Raw genomic sequence first — 21,812 nt, forward strand, 5'->3', positions numbered from 1 at the left:
CTTAAAATCAGCTCCTCTTTCTGATTTTTGTTGTTGTTGGTATTTGCTTTCTCTTCTAGTCATCCAAGATGAAAATGTAGACTCATCTTTGGTTTAATTCTGTTATTATCTTTTTAGCTAGCTATTATCTGTTAAGTATTATGGATGATTTTTTTTCCACTTTGTTTTACATACCATAAAATTTTATTCCCAATAATTAGGCTTCTTTAAGCTTTTTGAACTTCCCTAGTGGCTCAGTTGGTAAAGCATTTGCCTGCAATGCGGGAGTCCCAGGTTCGATCCCTGGGTTGGGAAGATCTCCTGGAGAAGGAAATGGCAACCCACTCCAGTATTCTTGCCTGGAGAATCCCACAGATGGAGGAGCATGGTAGGCTATAGTCCATGGGGTCACAAAGAGTCGGACACGACTGAGTGACTTCATTTCACTTTACAATTTCACTGTCTTTTGATTGTTTTCCTTTTCCTATTTTCTTACCCTCCTGTTTATCTTGATACTCCATCTAGATATATTTTCCCTAGCAAAATGTTCTCTCATTTACTCCACAACTCACCAACAGGACCAGTGACTAACCAACAGGACAAGTTCATGGTTATGTGACCTGTATAGTCTCATAGGGTCCCATGCTTAGAAGGCCACACACTTGGTTTTATGATCTGCTATAGCTGTCTTAATATTATTAATACTATTTTAACTAAGGGCTATGAATTTTTATTTTGCACTGAGCCCTAAAAATCATGTAGCCCATATTCGCTGGAAGGACTGATGCTGAAGCTGATGCTCCAATATTGTTCACTTGATGCAAAGAGCTGACTCATTAGAAAAGACCCTGATGCTGGGAAAGATTGAGGGCAAGAGGAGAATGGGGTGGCAGAGGATGAGATGGTTGGATGGCATCATTAACTCAATGGACATGAGTTTGAACAAACTCTGGGAGGTAGTGAAGGACAGGGAAGCCTGGCATGCTGCAGGCCATGGGGGTCACAGAGTAGGACATGACTTAGCTACTGGACAACAAATCTGGCTTACAATTACAGTGAATAAATTCCATATCAGTTTCCCTTCTGAAACTAAGCTTTTTATATCCAGTACCTTCCTATCACTAGTGACCATTGCCATACTCTTCAGTGAAACTTGGTTGCTAGTTACATTCCAGATATACTTATTTCCTATTTTCATGTTTTACTAGCACTTGATAATCTGTGGATCACATTAAACTGTGGAAAATTCTGAAAGAGATGGGGATACCAGACCACTGACTTGCCTCTTGAGAAATCTATATGCAGGTCAGGAAGCAACAACTGGTTCCAGATAGGAAAAGGAGTACCTCAAGGCTATATATTGTCACCCTGCTTATTTAACTTATATGAAGAGTACATCATGAGAAATGCTGGGCTGGATGAAACATAAGCTGGAATCAAGATTGCCGGGAGAAATATCAATAACCTCAGATATGCAGATAACACCACCTTTATGGAAGAAAGTGAAGAAGAACTAAAAAGCCTCTTGATGAAAGTGAAAGAGGAGAGTGAAAAAGTTAACTTAAAGCTCAACATTCAGTAAACAAAGATCATGGCATCCGGTCCCATTACTTCATGGGAAATAGATGGGGAAACAGTGGAAAGAGTGGCAGAGTTTATTTCTTTGGGCTCCAAAATCACTGCAGATGATGACTGCAGCTATGAAATCAAAAGATGCTTACTCCTTGGGAGAAAAGTTATGACCAACCTAGACAGCTATTAAAAAGCAGAGACGTTACTTTGCCAACAAAGTTCTGTCTAGTCAAGGCTATCGTTTTTCTAGTAGTCATGTATGGATGTGAGAGTTGGACTATAAAGAAAGCCAAGAATTGAGCGCTGAAGAATTGATGCTTTTGAACCATGGTGTTGGAGAAGACTCTTGAGAGTTCCTTGGACTATGAGGAGATCCAACGAGTCCATCCTAAAGGAAATAGTCCTGAATATTCATTGGAAGAACTGATGTTGAAGCAGAAACTCCAATACTTTGGTGATCTGATGAGAAGAGCTGACTCATTTGAAAAGACTTTGATGCTGGGAAAGATTGAAAGCGGGAAGAGAAGGGGAAGACAGAGGATGAGATGGTTGGATGTCATCATTGACTCGATGGACATGAATTTGAGTAAACTCTGAGAGTTGGAGATGGACAGGGAGACCTGGCGTGTTGCAGTTCATGGGGTCGCAGAGTTGGACCCGACTGAGCAAATGAACTGATAATCTCATTTCCTCAAAATTTTACTCAAATTTCATTTTATTTTATATCACTTTTATCCTTATTTTGTCCTTAGTTTCCACATACTTGAGCTATCTCTCCTTTAAAATCAATAGTACGATGTTTATTTATTTTTAAAGAAAATATTTATCAGGTTTCCTTTAATTTTTCTTTGAGTAAATGTCTTATTACAACAGACTGAAAACTACATGAAGATGAGGATAAACTCTCTTATTTATGTATCACATATAGTGCTTAATAACACAATTTACTAATATAGCATAATTTAAAAATTTTGGTATGCATGAAAACTCCTTCTCATATTATAAATTAATAAAAATATGAAAGTGCTTGACTTTTCTGATTTCCTAGCTATACAGTGTTTGCTTCTGAATGGAATGTAGGAAGGGTAGAAATACAGGCCACAAAAAATTCAGTGATGGGCAAACTTGAAATATAAAGGAAAAGGAGAAGGAAAAGAAAAGAAGAGAGGAAAAAAATGGGAATATAGACACAAACATATCAATTCTACTGATTAACATGTTCCCTAGTTGTAATCACTATCCCTCTCTGACATTCCAGAAAGGTGATATATCATTCAATGTGCTTGGTCTAGAACAGTAAAAAGAGAATTTAGGAAATACTGCTGGAGATGATGTAGCTGGCCTCCAGCATTTTGTTTATGAGAGCATCCATTCATGTCTGCTTGGGCTTGTTGACTAATTTCCATTCTGTCCTTGAGGCATAGATCAAGGAATGGAATTTTGTTATATTAGTCCTGTCTGGTTCTCTACAGATTCAAGAATATCTGGAAACTTCTTAGTGCAAGGTAGTTATTTATCAAATTTTGTTGGGTTTATCAGTGGTTCTGCTATTTCAACTGAAGTTTTTTTTTTCCCCCACAATTTTAGATAAATATTATAAAATGGAAAGGAAAACCATAAAGAAGAATTATGAAAGGAATAAGAACAAAATATAAGCGAGAACATACATTTTCTAGGTAGAGTGAAACTCAAACACTATTCAAACCAGTTCAATCATTTAATTCCCTAATTATCCTCATTTCTCATCCACTACTGTCTTATACCATGATTGCTTAAATAAATGCATATTTAATTGTTAGAGAAGAAAACTTGAAAGTCAAGCTTAAGCCTTTATTATAATTATGTTTAAATTATTCCTATCAAACAAGTAGCCATCTACCATTTAGAAAACAATTTTGATGTATACAGAAATACAATATCAATATAAAAAAGCAAAACAAATTATTCGTGAAGAGGATAAATGTAGGTACATATAAAGACCCTATATAATCATCAGTGTTTTTATTTCATTCTTTCAGTCAATGGACATTACCTTTGTGATACAAAGAGGGAGAAGCAAAAACCACGCAGTTTTTCAGTGACCCTTAAACTTTCCCTCTTGGAGATACTAGAGAAGAAATATTGAGGCACTGAAGAACATTAATCCTAGGAGAGACCATGGAATTCACCTACTTTTTCCTTCAAATTTACCAATAAATGAAAAAATATAAATGTATACAAATTTACCTCTTATTTTCCAATTTTCATATTACACTTCTATTTATTTTTTGTAATTGTTGTCTCAGCATGTTTAAGATAATGTTAAATTATGGTAACTATATATATACTGCTGCTACTAAGTCACTTCAGTCGTGTCCGACTCTGTGCAACCCCATAGACGGCAGCCCACCAGGCTCCCCCATCCCTGGGACTCTCCAGGCAAGAGTGGGTTGCCATTTCCTTCTCCAATGCATGAAAGTGAAAAGTGAAAGTGAAGTCGCTCAGTCGTGTCCGACTCTTAGCGACCCCGTGGACTGCAGCCTGCCAGGCTCCTCCACCCATGGGATTTTCCAGGCAAGAGTACTGGAGTGCGGTGCCATTGCCTTCTCTGAACTATATATATAACAATATATATAAATGAATATATATGTATACTATATTTATATACATTTTTAAAATCCTATTAAATGGCATTTCAACATCCGTTGAGATATTTTTCTCTTTTTAGTCTATTAACATTACACTAATTGTATAACCTGATTTAGAAGAGTTTCAGTATTCTCTGTCATGTCCTTATCCCTTTTTTTCTTATGTTAACTATTGGAAGCCAACTGTCTAAGGTATTTGTCAGCCTATATTTTCATTCCTGCACTGTTGTGAATATTGCCTAATGTCAAAACACGTGAGGAAGGTCCAACTAACTACTGAGGATCTTGCATCTTGATCTCCTTGGATTTGCTAACATTTCATCCACCACTCTTCAAATATAACCTAGTCCTTGTTATCACCAATAACAGCACCTCATTCAAAATTTTGATTTATTATCTGCTGATGACTATCCTTCCACTTCAATATTTCATTCCAGCATTTCTTCAACCTCAATGAGAATTTCTGATCTCAAACCTGCCACCTTTAAGTCTTTAATCCTTTTCCCTAATACCTCAAGTTCTATTTTTCTCTTGGCTCAGGTTAGATTCCATGATCCATCACTGTAACAAGTATCTTATAAATGCCATTAAATCCTATATCCTTCTATAATATTTGCCTGGAAAAGTGATTCTAATAAATCCCAAGTATTTAATCATTGCATGGGCTTTTTAGGAGCAGTTGAACATGTTGGGTAAATATTATATTAACTGAGTACACTTTAAATTTAGGATCATACATTTCAAATGAGTATCCATGGTAGCTGCTGAAATGGGCAAGTCATGAAACTTGGGAAGGTGGTGCTTTGGTGGCTGGAATTGATTGCTATCTCTGCAAAGTGATAGCTGCTATGGGCAAAAAGAAAATTGCCAAGAGGTCAAAGATCAAGTCTTTTTCGAAAGTTTGTAATTATAATCACCTCATGCCCACAAGGTATGCTGTGGATACCCCCTTGGACAAAACTGCTGTCAACAAAGATGTCTTCCTGCTCTCAAATGCAAGGCCCGAGAAGAGGCCAAGGATAAGTTTGAGGAGAGATAAAAGACTGGCAAGAATAAATGGTTCTTCCAGAAGTTGTGGTTTTAGGTCTGTTTAATATTTTCATTAAAATATTAAAAGTAATAAAAAATGAAATGAGTATTCTCATTATCCAACAACCCTACAATGTTTTCCAAGAATATTTATCTTAAACAGTGATTCAGTATCTCTTTTCCATGCAACTTTACAATTCACCTTCTCCTCACTCTGAGATGATGATCTTGCTTTTTACTTCATTATGAAAAGTACAGTAAAAACTGTCTCTTTTTAGAAGCCTGCCTGGAATACGGAATGAAGCAGGGCAAAGACTAATAGAGTTTTGCCAAGAAAATGCACTGGTCATAACAAACACCCTCTTCCAACAACACAAGAGAAGACTCTATACAAGGACATCACCAGATGGTCAACACCGAAATCAGATTGATCATATTCTTTGCAGCCAAAGATGGAGAAGCTCTATACAGTCAGCAAAAACAAGACCAGGAGCTGACTGTGGCTCAGACCATGAACTCCTTATTGCCAAATTCAGACTTAAATTGAAGAAAGTAGAGAAAACCACTAGACCATTCAGGTATAACCTAAATCAAATCCCTTATGATTATACAGTAGAAGTGAGAAATAGATTTAAGGGCCTAGATCTGATAGATAGAGTGCCTGATGAACTATGGAATGAGGTTCATGACGCTGTACAGGAGATAGGGATCAAGACCATCCCCATGGAAAAGAAATGCAAAAAAAGCAAAATGGCTGTCTGGGGAGGCCTTACAAATAGCTGTCAAAAGAAGAGAAATGAAAGGCAAAGGAGAAAAGGAAAGATATAAACATCTGAATGCAGAGGTCCAAAGAATAGCAAGAAGAGATAAGAAAGCCTTCTTCAGCGATCAATGCAAAGAAATAGAGGAAAACAACAGAATGGGAAAGACTAGGGATCTCTTCAAGAAAATCAGAGATACCAAATAAATATTTCATGCAAAGATGAACTCGATAAAGAACAGAAATGGTATGGACCTAACAGAAGCAGAGGATATTAAGAAGAGATGACAAGAATACACAGAAGAACTGTACAAAAAAGATCTTCATGACCCAGATAATCACGATGGTGTGATCACTGACCTAGAGCCAGACATCCTGGAATGTGAAGTCCAGTGGGCCTTAGAAAGCATCACTACGAACAAAGCTAGTGGAGGTGATGGAATTCCAGTTGAGCTATTCCAAATCCTGAAAGATGATGCTGTGAAAGTGCTGCACTCAATATGCCAGCAAATTTGGAAAACTCAGCAGTGGCCACGGGACTGGAAAAGGGCAGTTTTCATTCCAATCCCAAAGAAAGGTAATGCCAAAGAATGCTCAAACTACCACACAGTTGCACTCATCTCACATGCTAGTAAAGTAATGCTCAAAATTCTCCAAGCCAGGCTTCAGCAATATGTGAACCGTGAACTTCCTGATGTTCAAGCTGGTTTTAGAAAAGGCAGAGGAACCAGAGATCCAATTGCCAACATCCGCTGGGTCATGGAAAAAGCAAGAGAGTTCCAGAAAAACATGTATTTCTGCTTTATTGACTATGCCAAAGCCTTTGACTGTATGGATCACAATAAAGTGTGGAAAATTCTGAAAGAGACGGGAATACCAGACCACCTGATCTACCTCTTGAGAAATTTGTATGCAGGTCAGGAAGCAACCGTTAGAACTGGACATGGAACAACAGACTGGTTCCAAATAGGAAAAGGAGTTCGTCAAGGCTGTATATTGTCACCCTGTTTATTTAACTTATATGCAGCGTACATCATGAGAAATGCTGGACTGGAAGAAACACAAGTTGGAATCAAGATTGCCGGGAGAAATATCAATAACCTCAGATATGCAGATGACACCACCCTTATGGCAGAAATGAAGAGGAACTCAAAAGCCTCTTGATGAAAGTGAAAGTGAAGTGTGAAAAAGTTGGCTTATAGCTCAACATTCAGAAAACGAAGATCACGGCATCCGGTCCCACCAATTCATGGAAAATAGATGGGGAAACAGTGGAAACAGTGTCAGACTTTATTTTTCTGGCCTCCAAAATCACTACAGATGGTGACTGCAGCCATGAAATTAAAAAACGCTTACTCCTTGGAAGGAAAGTTATGACCAACCTGGATAGCATATTCAAAAGCAGAGACATTACTTTGCCAACAAAGGTTCGTCTAGTCAAGGCTATGGTTTTTCCTGTGGTCATGTATGGATGTGAGAGTTGGACTGTGAAGAAGGCTGAGCACCGAAGAATTGATGCTTTTGAACTGTGGTATTGGAGAAGACTCTTGAGAGTCCCTTGGACTGCAAGGATATCCAGCCAGTCCATTCTAAAGGACATCATCCTGGGTGTTCTTTGGAAGGATTGATGCTAAAGCTGAAACTCCAGTACTTTGGCCACCTCATGAGAAGAGTTGACTCATTGGAAAAGATTCTGATGCTGGGAGGGATTGGGTAAAAGGGGATGACAGAGGATGAGATGGCTGGATGACATCACCGATTCGATGGACATGAGTTTAGTGAACTCTGGGAGTTGGTGATGGACAGGAAGGCCTGGTATGCTGCAATTCATGGGATTGCAAAGAGTCGGGTATGACTGAGCGACTGAACTGAACTGAACTGAACCTGAAAATAGTGTTGAATTATGGTAGGAAATATTGGAAGGAGAGATCAGCTAATTCAGGTCAGTCACAGAGTCGTGACCAGATCTTTGAGACCCCATGGACTGCAGCACGCCAGGCTTCTCTGTCCTCACCAACTCCCAGAGCTTTCTTAAACTCATGTCCATTGAGTCAGTGATTTCATCCAACCATCTCAACCTCTGTCATCCCCTTCTCCTCCCACCTTTAATCTTTCCAAGCATCAGGGTCTTTTCCAATGGGTGGCCAAAGTATTGGAGTTTCAGCTTCAACATCAGTCCTTCCAATGAGTATTCAGGACTGATTTCCTTTGAGATTGAATGGTTCGATCTCCTTGCAGTCCAAGGGACTCTCAAGTGTCTTTTCCAACACCACAGTTCAAAATCATATCAATTCTTTTGTGCTCAGCTTTCTTTATAGTCCAACTCTCACATCTATACATGACTACTAGAAAAACCATAGCTCTGACTAGACGGACTTTTGCTGGCAAAGTAATATCTCTGCTTTTAAATATGCTGTCTAGATTGGTCATAGGTTTTCTTCCAAAGAGCAAGCATTTTTTAATTTCATGGCCACACTAAACCATCTGCAGTGATTTTGGAGCCCCCCAAAATAAATTCTCTGATTGTTTCCATTGTTTTCCCACTTAATTGCCATGAACTGATGGGACCAGATGCTATGATCTTAGTTTTCTGAATGTTGAGTTTTAAGCCAACTTTTTCACTCTCCTTTTTCACTTTCATCAAGAGGCTCTTTAGTTCTTCTTTGCTTTCTGCCATAAGGGTAGGTCATCTGCATATCTGAGGTTATTGTTATTTCTCCCAGAAATCTTGATTCCAGCTTGTACTTCATCCAGCCTGGCATTTCACATGATGTACTCTGCATATAAGTTAAATAAGCAGGGTGACAATATACAGCCTTGATGTAGTCCTTTCCTAATTTGGAACCATGTCCGGTTCTAACTGTTGCTTCTTGATCTGCATACAGATTTCTTAGGAGTTAGGTAAGGTGGTTTGGTATCCCCATCTCTTTCAGAATTTTCCACAGTTTATTGTGATCCACCCAGTCAAAGGCTTTGGCATAGTCAATAAAGCAGAAGTAGATATTTTTCTGGAACTCTTTTGCTTTCTCAATGATCCCATGGATGTTGGCAATTTGATCTCTGGTTCCTCTCCCTTTTGTAAATCTAGCTTGAACATCTGCAAGTTCACAGTTCATGTACTGGTGAAGCCTGGTTCGGAGAATTTTGAGCATTACTTTGCTCCCGTGTGAGATGAGTACAATTGTGTGGTAGATTGAGCATTTTTTGGCATTGCCTTTCTTTGGTATTGGAATGAAAACTGACCTTATACGGTGGAAGTGACAAATAGATTCAAGGGATTAGGCTTGATAGACATAGTGTCTGAAAAACTATGGATGGAGAGAGGGATGGATATTTACAACGCTATTGAATCCAATAGTGAGGTAATAGAGATATTTTTAAGAATGTGGTAAATACTTATACATTAACTTGGTTAATGACCTGTCATTGAGTTTCTACTATTTGTGTCAGAGTGTGCCACTCAAATTGTACTATCAAGGATTGGATTTGATGTTTGGCCAAAACCTCAAATAAATTTTTAAAGAAATTAGTTAACTAAAATATGTTAAATGAATCCTTTTCTAATTACCAGGGGATATCAAGTCAGAGGTGTATGGGTGTCAGTGTGTAAGGACTCATGTTTTTCCAGTTTCTTAAGTGGAAATGTGCTGGCATTGGTGGTGATGAAATTCTGCCTCCCTGGGTGAGATCTTGCCATGCTGTGAGAAGCAGAGACTGGAGGCTTAAAAAACATCCTCTTATACTCCAACTGTGTCATCTTGAAACTCCATTGCTTATTTGCAAAACTTGCCTTTTTCAAGCCAGAATACTAGATCTAATATCTGGATCTTAAATATAAGCTGTTATGCCATCAGCATTATGCAGCTTCATTGCTCAGGGTTACATAATGATGACTAAGCATTCCATATACACGGTTGCATCAGGACTATATAAAGATGGTCTGTCTGTAGGCTTACATAAGCAGTTATTTATAAGGCCTAGAAGCAACTGATCATGGCATTTCTTGGCAGGGCTCCCCTTAGCTAAGCATTTTAGAAATACATGAACAATTAGAATATAGGTACTAAATTAATGCTTAGCAAAGCAAGGATTGAATAATACATATAGGAAATACCATAGTAATTTTGAAGTAAAGCAGATATATTCAGTGCATGTTTGTTCTCTTAATTTGCCATTATGGGGTTCAGAAATACAGGCTATGTTGTATAGAAGGGGAAACTTTATTATTGAGAGAGAGTAGATATCAATGCAAGTTTTGAGACTAGTGCTGCTTGCTGAGATTTAAATATATTTTATGTCTAATGTATCTACAAGTCTGAATTAGAAAGTCTCCCTGAAATTTGATTGCATGACTATAAAACTGATATATTGATAGATATAAGAATCAATAACTCCTTTTCACATAAGAACAAATAATATGTGTGAATAGCTGAGTACTATACGTTATGTTTGGAGTTCTATTTCACTGCAAACAGTCATATATCTAGACAGTATTTCAAAGTGCTGCAACTTGTAATCCAATTATGAAATTAGTTGATATTGTAAAAGATCAAAAAGGAATTCTCAATCAAGAATAACCTAAATAGTTCCTTCTTTATTTCATGTTCCATAAAGTATCTGAAGTACCCAAAGCTGTGCAAAATATTTAGCTTTCCTTGTTTTTGTTTTTGAGCAGTAAATAAAAGCAGCTGAAGCATCAGAGATACTTAGTTATCTTTGTAAAAGAAATTTTCCATTTTTATAGTTAAATAGAATTCCAGAAGTTCCAATTTACACTTAGAAGAGAATCTTTTGTCTCCTTCCCTCTATGTCCCTCTTTCTCTCTCCCTCCCTCTCTCTCTCTCTCTCTCTCTCACACACACACACACAATTTAGGAGGAGACCAGAGACTCTTCTGACATCCATATCATGACAGACTGAATCAAGGACTATGATTCCATGGCTAATTCATGGATCAGATTGGGTCCGTGGTCTATAGGCTTTATAAGTTAGACAAAGACAGTCTAGCACCAGACTTATTTAAAGACCAAAGAGCTTTGAGATACAGAATTTTTTAAATAGTAAATCCATCTATTTTTTAGTTCTATGTTTTTTAAATAAAAATATGTTTGATTAAAATTCCTTTTCATCAACTAAAAATAATAACAGCTTCTCTACTTTGATGTCTTAATAGAATAGATTATGGCTAAAGTGTCCTTCAGTAAAATACCTTTAGGTTTATAAAGTGAACTGAACTTGAATATGGTGCTTTGCAGGTTTCCTCGGTGGCTCAGATGGTAAAGAATCCACTTGCAATGCAGGAGACGTGGGTTTGATCCCTGGGTTGGAATGATCCCCTGGAGAAGGGAATGGCCACCCCAGTCCAGTATTCTTGCCTGAAGAATCCCCATGGACTGAGAAGCTGATGGGTTACAGTCCATGGAGTCACAGAGTGTCATATGTGACTGAAAGGCTACCACTTGACTATTTATGGTGTCTTTTAGAATTCAGATTGTTAGTATTCTAGATAAAAATATTTTTATCAATTATTTTTTGATCTGTTGTTTTCTGTTTGTGAGTATATTATTCTGTTTTGATGTCTTTATTTTATTAGCTTCACAGATTTAAAATTCAAATACATAGGTAGTAAATAACTATTGGATTATCTGTTCACCCTGTAACTCCTTCCACTGACCCACTCTCTGACTAGATATGGATATTGACAACCATGTTTTATTTATTTATTGGCTGTGCAGCATGCATGTGGGATCTGGGTTCCCCAATCAGGGATCAAACTCATGCAATCTGCAATGGAAACATGGAGTCTTAACCACCAGATCTCAAGGGAATTACACAATATTTGTTTTATATTACTTATCTCTCCCCATAACTTTTTGGGCTTCCCTGGTGGCTCAATGGTAAAGAATCCTCCTGCCAATGCAGGAGATGTTGATTTGATCCCTGGGTCGGGAAGACCTCTGGAGAAGGAAATGGCAACCCACCCCAGTATTCTTGCCTGGGAAATTCCATGGACAGAGGCCTGGTGGTCTATAGTCCATGGAGGTGCAAAGAGTCAGACATGACATAGTGACTAAACAACTAAAACAAATATAACTTTGGATACATTCAGATTCTCTCTCCTGAAAACTTAGAAATGGGATTCAAAATTAGTCATTTTTCTTGGTCTCTTGAAATTAGGGCAAATAAATTCTAGTGCTGAGACTGACTTTGTGAGTCTTAAATTGTGAGGTAGAAAATAGTGGTCTTCACATGGCTGCCTAAGTAGAAACAATATCTTCCAGTCTCTCTCATACCAAATGTGGCCATGTATTAAATTGTCACCATTGAAATGTTTACCTTTGTCTTAAGACATTACAGTATTCCTGTATCCATGCATCCCATAGTGTTGGAACATAAACCCATAATCTAGCCTGAACTTCAGAAGGCAATATCAGAGGGTATATAGAAATCAGAGTTTTTAAAGAATCTGGGTCTTTAAATGAGTGCTGACTTCAGACGCTCACTTTGGGACATTTATATCTGAGAGAAAAAAAGAAAAATCTTTTTTTCTAAGCTCCTTCACTTTGGGCCTCTTTTTTTCAATAGCAGTCTAGCCTTTATCCTAAGTAGACCAAGCATATGAAATAGTAAATAATAGTAGATAGAAAGAAGAAAACGAAGCAAACTGATGGAGAAACAGAAGCTAAAAAAACATATGGTCCAAAGGTATAGTCTAAGAGATACATACTCACTTTTATTTTTCTTGTTTCTTATTTAATTTTTGTATCATGAATTAAATGTATTCTAACAGAAGTGTTTCCCAGGGTTAGGCTCTGTACATTATAAGAAGTTCTTTTTTAATTCAAGCTGGATTGAGTTTTCCTTCCGATAAAGTCATTACTAACTCAATACTTGATCAAAAGTCTGAGATTGCAAGTATCATACCCCAGAATCATGCCTGGATGAGTAGTAGAGAGAAGGAAGTTTCCTTTACCCTGGCTTATTAAACTCACTCAACATATACATTACCCAAGTGATTTTCTACTGCCTTTGGCATCCAGATCATATGCCCTCATAAAATAACATTTTAGGGGACTTAGAAGCCAAATATAATTAAATTGTTTTGATTAGTTTTTACATAGTAGGAAAGGGTCCAATTAAAGTCCCAAGCTCCTTTGGCTGGAAGTAGAGAGAAAGAAAAAACAGATTGATGCTCTGAAGTTACTGAGATCCAAATTAATTACATGGATAATAATTATAATAATAGAAACAATTTATATGCATGATTCCTGGGAGCCAAGTCTTTTGTATTCATTGTCTTATTTAATTTTCACCAAAAATTTAAAAAGATAGATTCTTTTATAATTTCCTTAATACATTTGAGTAAAATGAGGTCTAGAGTGTTAGGAAATTCGCTCAAAGTGTTACAAATTGACTTTATTCTAGTTCTGATTTATGCAAACACTATTACACTTTTAACCATTATGCTACATTGAACATGATCAAGAAAGTTACCATTTGTTGTTGAAGTGACTGCATCCTCTCCTTCTATTTGTGCTTATGGCACAGGCTGATTTCTGAAAGAAAAATGAGGGAAATTCTGGTAATATTCATGGAAATGATTATGAAAAGTGGTGGAACCATGAAACAAGAGAACCCAAACACTTTCTGTAATGATGTTTAACTCCATATAGAATGTGGACACTAATCCACATTCTATTATTAAAGCACATTCTACCATTCTGCCTTACCACTCTCCAAGGCTATTTTAAAATGTCAACTCTGCTCTAGCTAATCATTTTCCATATAGATTCCTGGGCTACAGTTATTAAGAATTACTCAGAGAAGTTTCCAAGTACAGTCTGGTTTTTATCCCATTTAAAAAGTGCCAAAGTATTGCTAAGAAAGTAAATCTGAAAAGTTCTCATCACAAGAAGAAATGTTAGTTATGTGAGGTGACTGATGTTAACTACACTTATTTGGGTAAGCACTTCACAATGTGTACATGTATGCCATTGTTATATTTTATACCTTGGATTAATATAATATGTCAATCATATCTCAATAAGACTGGAAATAAAACAAATATTATTGCACATGGACTTTGCTTGATTCAAACCAAGAAGACAGAAAATCTTGGTTATTCAGGCTATTCGTAACCTGGTTGATGAGTAAAAAGAACAGCAAAACATGCTGGAAGCTGCCAACTACAATTCCTTTGGTGTTACTGTGTCTCTGTACTGACAAAGACTAGGTAAGGGACATTTTTACCAATTGTCAGAACACAGGGCAATCAGATTTGCTGATCAACAAAATCATCCCCCCAAACAAACAGTTGTGTCAATATAATGAGGCCCATGTAAGTCACAGTTTCTATCACTTATCTCATTATATCTCCTTGTTTAGTTCAGCTGCTCAGTCGTGTCCAACTCTTTGCAACCCTGTGGACTGCATCACATCAGACTTCCATGTCCATCACCAACTCCGGGAGCTTGCTCAAACTCATGTCCATTGAGTCGGTGATGCAATCCAACCATCTCATCCTCTATCATCCCCTTATCCTTCTGCCTTCAATCTTTCCCAGAATCAGGGTCTTTTCCAATGAGTCAGTTCTTTGCATCAGGTGGCCAAAGTATTAGAGTTTCAGCTTCAGCATCAGTCTTTCCAAGGAATGTTCAGGACTGATTTCCTTTAGGATTGACTGGTTTGATCTCCTTGCAGTCCGAAGGACTCTCAAGAGTCTTCTACAACACTACAGTTCAAAAGCATCAATTCTTCAGCACTCAACTTTCTTTATAATCCAGCTCTCACATCCATACATGGCTACTGCAAAAACCATAACTTTGACTAGACAGACATTTGTCGGCAAAGTAATGTCTCTGATTTTTAATATGCTGTCTAGGTTGGTCATATGTTTTCTTCCAAGGATCAAGTGTCTCTTAATTCCATGGCTGCAGTCACCATCTGCAGTGATTTTGGAGCCCCCCAAAATAAAGTCTCTCACCCTTTCCATTGTTTTCCCATCTATTTGCCATGAAGTGATGGGACCGGATGTCATACTCTTAGTTTCCTGAATGGTGGGTTTTAAGCCAACTTTTTCATTCTCCTCTTTCACTTTCATCAAGAAGTTGTTTAGTTCTTCTTCGCTTTCTGCCATAAGGGTGGTATCATCTGTATATCTGAGGTTATTGTTATTTTCCCAGAAGTCTTGATTCCAGCTTGTGCTTCATCCAGCCTAGCATTTCACATGATGTACTCTGCATATAAATTAAATAAGCAGGGTGACAATATACAGCCTTGATGTACTCCTTTCCCAATTTGGAACCAGTATGTTGTTCCATGTCTGGTTCTAACTGTTGCTTCCTGACCTGCATACAGATTTCTCAGGAGACAGGTAAATTGGATTTATATTCCCATTCTTGGAGAATTTTCCAGTTTGTTGTGATCTACACAGTCAAAGGCTTTCGCATAGTCAATAAAGCAGAAGTAGATGTTTTTCTGGAACTCTCTGGCTTTCTTGATGATCCAACAGATGTTGACAATTGATCTCTTGTTCCTCTGCCTTTTCTAAATCCAGCTTGAACATCTGGAAGTTCACAGTGCAATACTGTTGAAGCTTGGTTTGGAAAGTTTTGAGCATTACTTTACTAGCGTGTGAAGCTGAAACTCCAGTACTTTGGCCACCTCATGCGAAGAGTTGACTCATTGGAAAAGACTCTGATGCTGGGAGGGATTGGGGGCAAGAGGAGAAGGGGATGACAGAGGATGAGATGGATGGATGGCATCACTGACTCGATGGACGTGAGTCTGAGTGAACTCCGGGAGTTGGTGATGGACAGGGAGGCCTGGCGTGCTGCGATTCATGGGGTCGCAAAGAGTCGGACACGACTGAGTGACTGATCTGATCTGATCTTACTAGCGTGTGAGATGAGTGCAATTGTGCAGTACTTTGAACATTCTTTGGCATTGATTTTCTTTGGGATTGGAATGAAAACTGACCTTTTCCAGTCCTGCAGCCACTGCTGAGTGTTCCAAATTTGCTGGCATATTGAGTGCAACACTTTCACAGCATCATCTTTTCAGATTTGAAATAGCTCAACTGGAATTCCATCACTTCCACTAGCTTTGTTTATAGTGATTCTTCCTAAGGCCCACTCGACTTCACATTCCTGTATATCTGGCTCTAGGTGAGTGATCACACGATCATGGTTATCTGGGTCAGAAAGATCTTTCTTGTATAGTTCTTCTTTGTATTCTTGCCACCTTTTCTTAATATCTTCTGCCTCTGTTACATCCATACCATTTCTGTCCTTTATTGTGCCCATATTTGCATGAAATATTCCCTTGTTATCTCCCTGTATGATGTAAATATCTTAACTAATGGTCGCTATATGTTGCTGTTCTATCAGTTTTATTTGTTTCAGCTTCTGAAATGAAAATTGTTACTGTGGTTTGGCTGTTGTCTCTTCTCTTCTATTTTGTATATATGGCACAACAAATATCTGGCTATTGGGGCACAGTTTATCAAATTTCTAAAAATCTACCAAGAAAAAATTCTTAAAAGACTTCTATAAAACAGATATCCTTCATAACCTACATCCTATCTTAATAGGTTTATGGTATAGGCTCTGTGTGTTCATGTATATTGCACACTAAAGTTTAAATACTCATTTAAATGATTATGGTAGATGGATAGTGAATAGTTCTCAGCAGGATCAGTTTTAGTTCATACCAGAGAAGAAAAGTTCTTTAAACAGAAGAAAATGACCATGTTTGAGTGCAGAAAGTTGCATGTATTTCACAGAAATCAAGAGTTTACTGGTGTAAAGTCCTGCATGAAATGTGGTGAAACCAAACTTGAGCCCTCTGGCACAGCCTACCTGGAAGCAGGGGTATCCTTCCTCTTCTCAGTCCCTTGCCAGGCACCATTGTTCTAGAAGAAATCACTCCATTCTCCCAGATCCCTTGGCTTCCTGGGGAGCTCCTGAGGTTTGTATTCTTTTTCGATGACATAGAGATATTCATATATGCTGGTACTCAGTGTGGAGTTGCTGACTTTCCTCCCTTCAATGCTGCTGCTGCTGCTGCTAAGTCACTTCAGTCATCTCCAACTCTGTGCGACCCCATAGACGGCAGCCCACCAGGCTCCACCGTCCCTGGGATTCTCCAGGCAAGAACACTGGAGTGGGTTGCGATTTCCTTCTCCAATGCATGAAAGTGAAAAGTGAAAGTGAAGTCGCTCAGTCGTGTCCGACTCTTAGCGACCCCATGGACTGCAGCCTACCAGGCTCCTCTGTCCATGGGATTTTCCAGGCAAGAGTACTGGAGTGGGGTGCCATTGCCTTCTCTGTCCCTTCAATGAGATATCCTTAAACATAACCAAAATATCCCAAACTAACTAAACATCAGGCAGTTATATTATTTTGAAGAAGTTAGAAAATTGGTAGGAAAAGGAATCCATTAACTAAACTGCAACTTATGAAATTATTTTAATAAATATCAGAGAAGTTTCCATCTTAGCTTCTATTCTTTGGTGGAAATTGTCACAAAAACAGAATATTGCATTGCAAAAATTGCTTCCAATTCTGATAATTGCTTTAAAAGCAATAAAATAATATACCTCTATAAAAAGAGGTTATTGGTGTAATAGAAATAGTGCTTATATCACTATTGTATTTAATATTTATGTCACTATATTGCTAGACTTAACTGTTAACCCCAAAAGACACTTTACTCAACTGATTGTGCCCTTCCTTGGAAATTTTCTTTTTTCTTTTTATAGCTTGAGTTTCAGGTTAGCACAGTTCCTTGGTTTCCTGTTTTTCCTATTAGTAAATCCTTTTCATTCTCCCTATTATTTTGAGTACTGTATGCCCTCTGTTTTGAGCACTCTGACAATAAAGTTTATAGTATATTACTCAATCCTACAAGCCATAGATGGTTAGGCAGAGGCCTTTGCCAGACCCCAATTCAATCATTCTACTTAATTCCAAGAATTTAGAATTCATTCTTAAATTAATTTTTACTAGTTGTTTATCAGAACTAAAGCTTCCCATTTTGGGGCTACATTTGGCAATTGATAGGAAGAATTTTGAGATGGCCACAAAGATTCCCATTCCCTGATGTTAACACATTGTATAATCCCACTAAAGTTCTGGAGAAGGACATGGCAACCCACTTCAGTATTTCTTGCCTAGGGAATCCCATGGACGGAGGAGCCTGGCAGGCTACAGTTCATAGAGTCACAAAGAGTCAAACAAGACTGAAGCGACTTAGCACGCACTAAAGCTCAGTTCTTGGACTTCATTCTTCTTTCTAGATACACTCACTTGGTGATCTTTCTTTCTTAAGGCTTCATATGTCATCAACATGATTAGTTTTCCAAAATATATATCTTCATCCGCAATCTCTGTATGAGTTCCATTTTGTATGTGCCTCCTTCACATTTCCACTTAGATATCTGATAAACATCTCAGATTTAACATAATATAAGACTTCTGATATCCCCATACTCTCCACCATCACAACACATGGAAATTCATTTTGCCCATTGTTTAGACCTCAAACTTTGGTGTAATTTTAAACTCCACCTTTAGTCTTACATATCCAAAAGCTACACATAAATCTACTTGGTTTCTTTCAAAACAGATCCAGAATCTGGCCAATTTTTATCACTCCTGTAGCTACCATCTTGTTCTAAGCTGTCATCATTTCTCAGCTGGCAGCTGCAATCATTTCTGAACTGGTATCTTTTATTCATCCTATACTGGCTTAGACCCTCCCTTTCCAAAGTCAAAGTCTTATAAATTCCAGCCAATATGGTCTGGTTTTCCATTATTTCTTTAATTTTACTTCATATTACTCATGCTTAAATAATTCCTGTACAGCCATACTGGCCTCTTTGTTCTTTCTTGAACATGTTAAATATGTTTCCTCTTTAAAATTGTTGCCTGGATCATTTCTTTTCTTTGGAATGTTTCTATCCAGATAATCTACTTCACCTCCTTCAAATGTCATCCTCTCCTTAGAGTCTATCCTGACAATCCACTATGTTCATATATTACTAAACTTAAAATTTACATTACCCTACTTTACTTTTCCATTCCTCTCATTGACTTCTAAACTAAAGTATATTTTATGTATGTGTCATACATTATTTATTATCTGTCTTCATTCACTGAAGTGTAACCTCCACAACACGGACATTTCCTTGTTTTATATTTTGTCTTCAAGGACTGTAAAAGGGTCTAGCAATAGCTGGCAGTAACAACTGTCTGACACATAAACCATAGCTAATTTTCTTTAAAATTCTTCTACACAAGTAAAATTATAATTGCTTAAATTGAGAAAAATAAAAACCATCCTAGGCATTTCAAACAAAAGTGTCTTAATACATGGAATTAGCTTATAGGTGATAGAAGGACTGAGGATTCAAAGAAGAGATGGTAGAACAACCTAGAAATTAGAACAGCAGGAAGCTCAAGAGACGAATAGAAGAGGTACTGTTATCAGATTCCAGAAGTTGCTCTCTCTAAAGGGAATTAGAACCACAGTGAAAATAAGATCTGACAATAACTGGGACTACAGAAGCTGGAGGCCTGGAGCTGAAGTCTGAAGACCAGAATATTCCACTTTCTTATTCACAATGATTGCTTCACATTCTCATCTTATATTTCTCCTGGATGCACATGACTCAGATTGGATTAATCAGTGTCATTACTGGATATTTCCAAAATAATTGGGAAAGTTACTCTCTCTTCTTTGATGTTTGCTTAGACAGCTGGATACAGTTTTCCCACCATACTGAAAGAATCTATCTCAGAATTACACCAAATAAAGAAAAGTGGAGAGATGGATGGACAGATGCTGATGACATTGTTTAACCTATGAATCTAACAGTTTTTAAATTATATGAATCTTTTGGTTTCCCAATCACACTAGCCAACAAATTGGTGAAGAGCCGACTTATTGGAAAAGACCCTGATGCTGGGAAAGATTGAAGGCAAAAGGAAGAGACGACAACAGAGGATGAGATGGTTGGATGGCATCATCAACTTAATGGACAAGAATTTGAGCAAACTCTGGGAGATGGTGAAGGACTTGGAAGCCTAGAGTGCTGCAGTCCATGAGGTCACAAAGCGTCAGACATGACTTAGAGACTGAGCAACAACAAGTTGTTTTTGTTCTTGAGCTGTTTGAATTGCATTTTTGTCATGTGCAGCCTGAGTCCTAACTAATCTATGTGTGTACTCAAAGTTTTAAATCCAAAAATGCTCACTGAGATACTGTTTTTAAAGTTAAAAAATATTGATTATTTGAATTTTTTAAATTCCTGAGTTATTTAATAAATTGTGTTAAAGTTAGACTGTGGAATGTCATGAGTCTATATGTAGTGATATGTAAAAACAATTATATACGTATTAAATAATGAAAAGAAAAGTGGAAGTGAAAATCGCTCAGTCATGTCTGACTATTTGAGACCCCATGGATTGTAACCCATCAGGCTCCTCTGTCCATGGAATTCTCCAGGCAAGAATATTGGAGGGGGTAGCCATTCCCTTCTCCAGAGGATCATCCCAATCCAGGGATCAAACCTAGGTCTCCTGCATTGCAGTCAGATTCTTTACTGTCTAAGGCACAAGGGAAGCCTATTTATTATTCAATAAAGAAAGCAATTGCTAAATAGATGTGTGATCCTACTTATACATGTGTGGACACATATGTAAATGTATAAAGTTTTGATATAGCGGTTATTTTGGCAAAAGGAATGGGCTTGACATTAGTTTTGAGATGAAACAAAATTTTCATCATTTATTAATGCTTGCATTTTTTTTTCTTTTAACATACTCATAATACATTTTAAATGATATCTTTGAGCACCTGAATTACTCCAGCTCACATTGCCAACGTATTCAGTAGATACATAAGAGATGTTTATAGATACATATATTTAAGAGTATAGTAGGCAGAATGATCTCCCTGCTCCCACCAAGATGGCTACTCCTTAGCATGCAATCTGGGAATATGTTAAATGAGACTTGGCAGATTTGATTATGGTTAAAGACAATATAGGAAGATCAGCTTGGCTTATCCAAGTTGGCACAATATTGTAACATGAATTTTTAAAATCTTTTTAAAAACTTTTAATTTCATTTTGAGTATAGCTGAACAAATGAGTATATCAAAACTGTGTTTTGATAGTTTCAGGTGGCCAGAAAAAGGACTCAGCTATAGATATACATGGATCCATTCCCCCCCCAAATTCCCCTTCCATCCAGACTGCCAAAATTGAGTAGAGTTCCCTATGCTATACAGTAGGTCCTTATTGGTTATCAAATACAGTAAAATGGATTTTTAAAAGCAAAGAATCTTTCCCACGCACAGAGAATCAGAGAAAAGGCAACATGATTAAAACTCTACCCATTTCTGCTGGATTTGAAGAAAAGGAAAGGGGCATGAACTGAGGAATGTGCATGATCTCTGGAAGCTAGGATAAAAAAAGAAAACAGATTATTCCTTAAAACCCAGAAAAGAATGCAGCCATGCAACCTGATTTGATTTTTGCCAAGTCAGACCAATGTTGGACTTCTTACCTACAAAACTATAAGATAATTAAGCTGAATTGGTTAAGCCAAATTTGTGGCCAATTCTTACTATAACAATGAAAAAATCAATCAAAGTTTTTCAGAATATACTATAAATTATATTAAAACCGTAGAAACTATCTTGACACTATCATCACTTCATTTATTGTCTATTTTGTGCACCTTTTTATATATGCCCAGGCCCTCCGTATATTTCATTATTATAGAAAATCAACATCTGAGGAAAAGATAGACTCTGTTCAGTTTGCAGACTAACATAAA

General features: G+C 37.5%; 1 non-coding gene and 1 pseudogene across 1 annotated transcript; both read left to right on the plus strand.

Moving 5' to 3' along the window:
* Positions 1 to 222: 222 nt before the first annotated feature.
* On the plus strand, positions 223 to 294 carry TRNAC-GCA (transfer RNA cysteine (anticodon GCA)). The gene has a single exon. It is a non-coding gene; the product is annotated as a tRNA-Cys (tRNA).
* A 4,732-nt stretch (positions 295 to 5,026) lies between these two features.
* The window catches only part of LOC133245175 (tigger transposable element-derived protein 1-like), a 46,233-nt pseudogene continuing 29,447 nt past the window's right edge, over positions 5,027 to 21,812 (plus strand).

The sequence above is a fragment of the Bos javanicus genome, chromosome 3 (genome assembly GCF_032452875.1).
Source record: "Bos javanicus breed banteng chromosome 3, ARS-OSU_banteng_1.0, whole genome shotgun sequence".
Taxonomy (NCBI): Eukaryota; Metazoa; Chordata; class Mammalia; order Artiodactyla; family Bovidae; genus Bos; species Bos javanicus.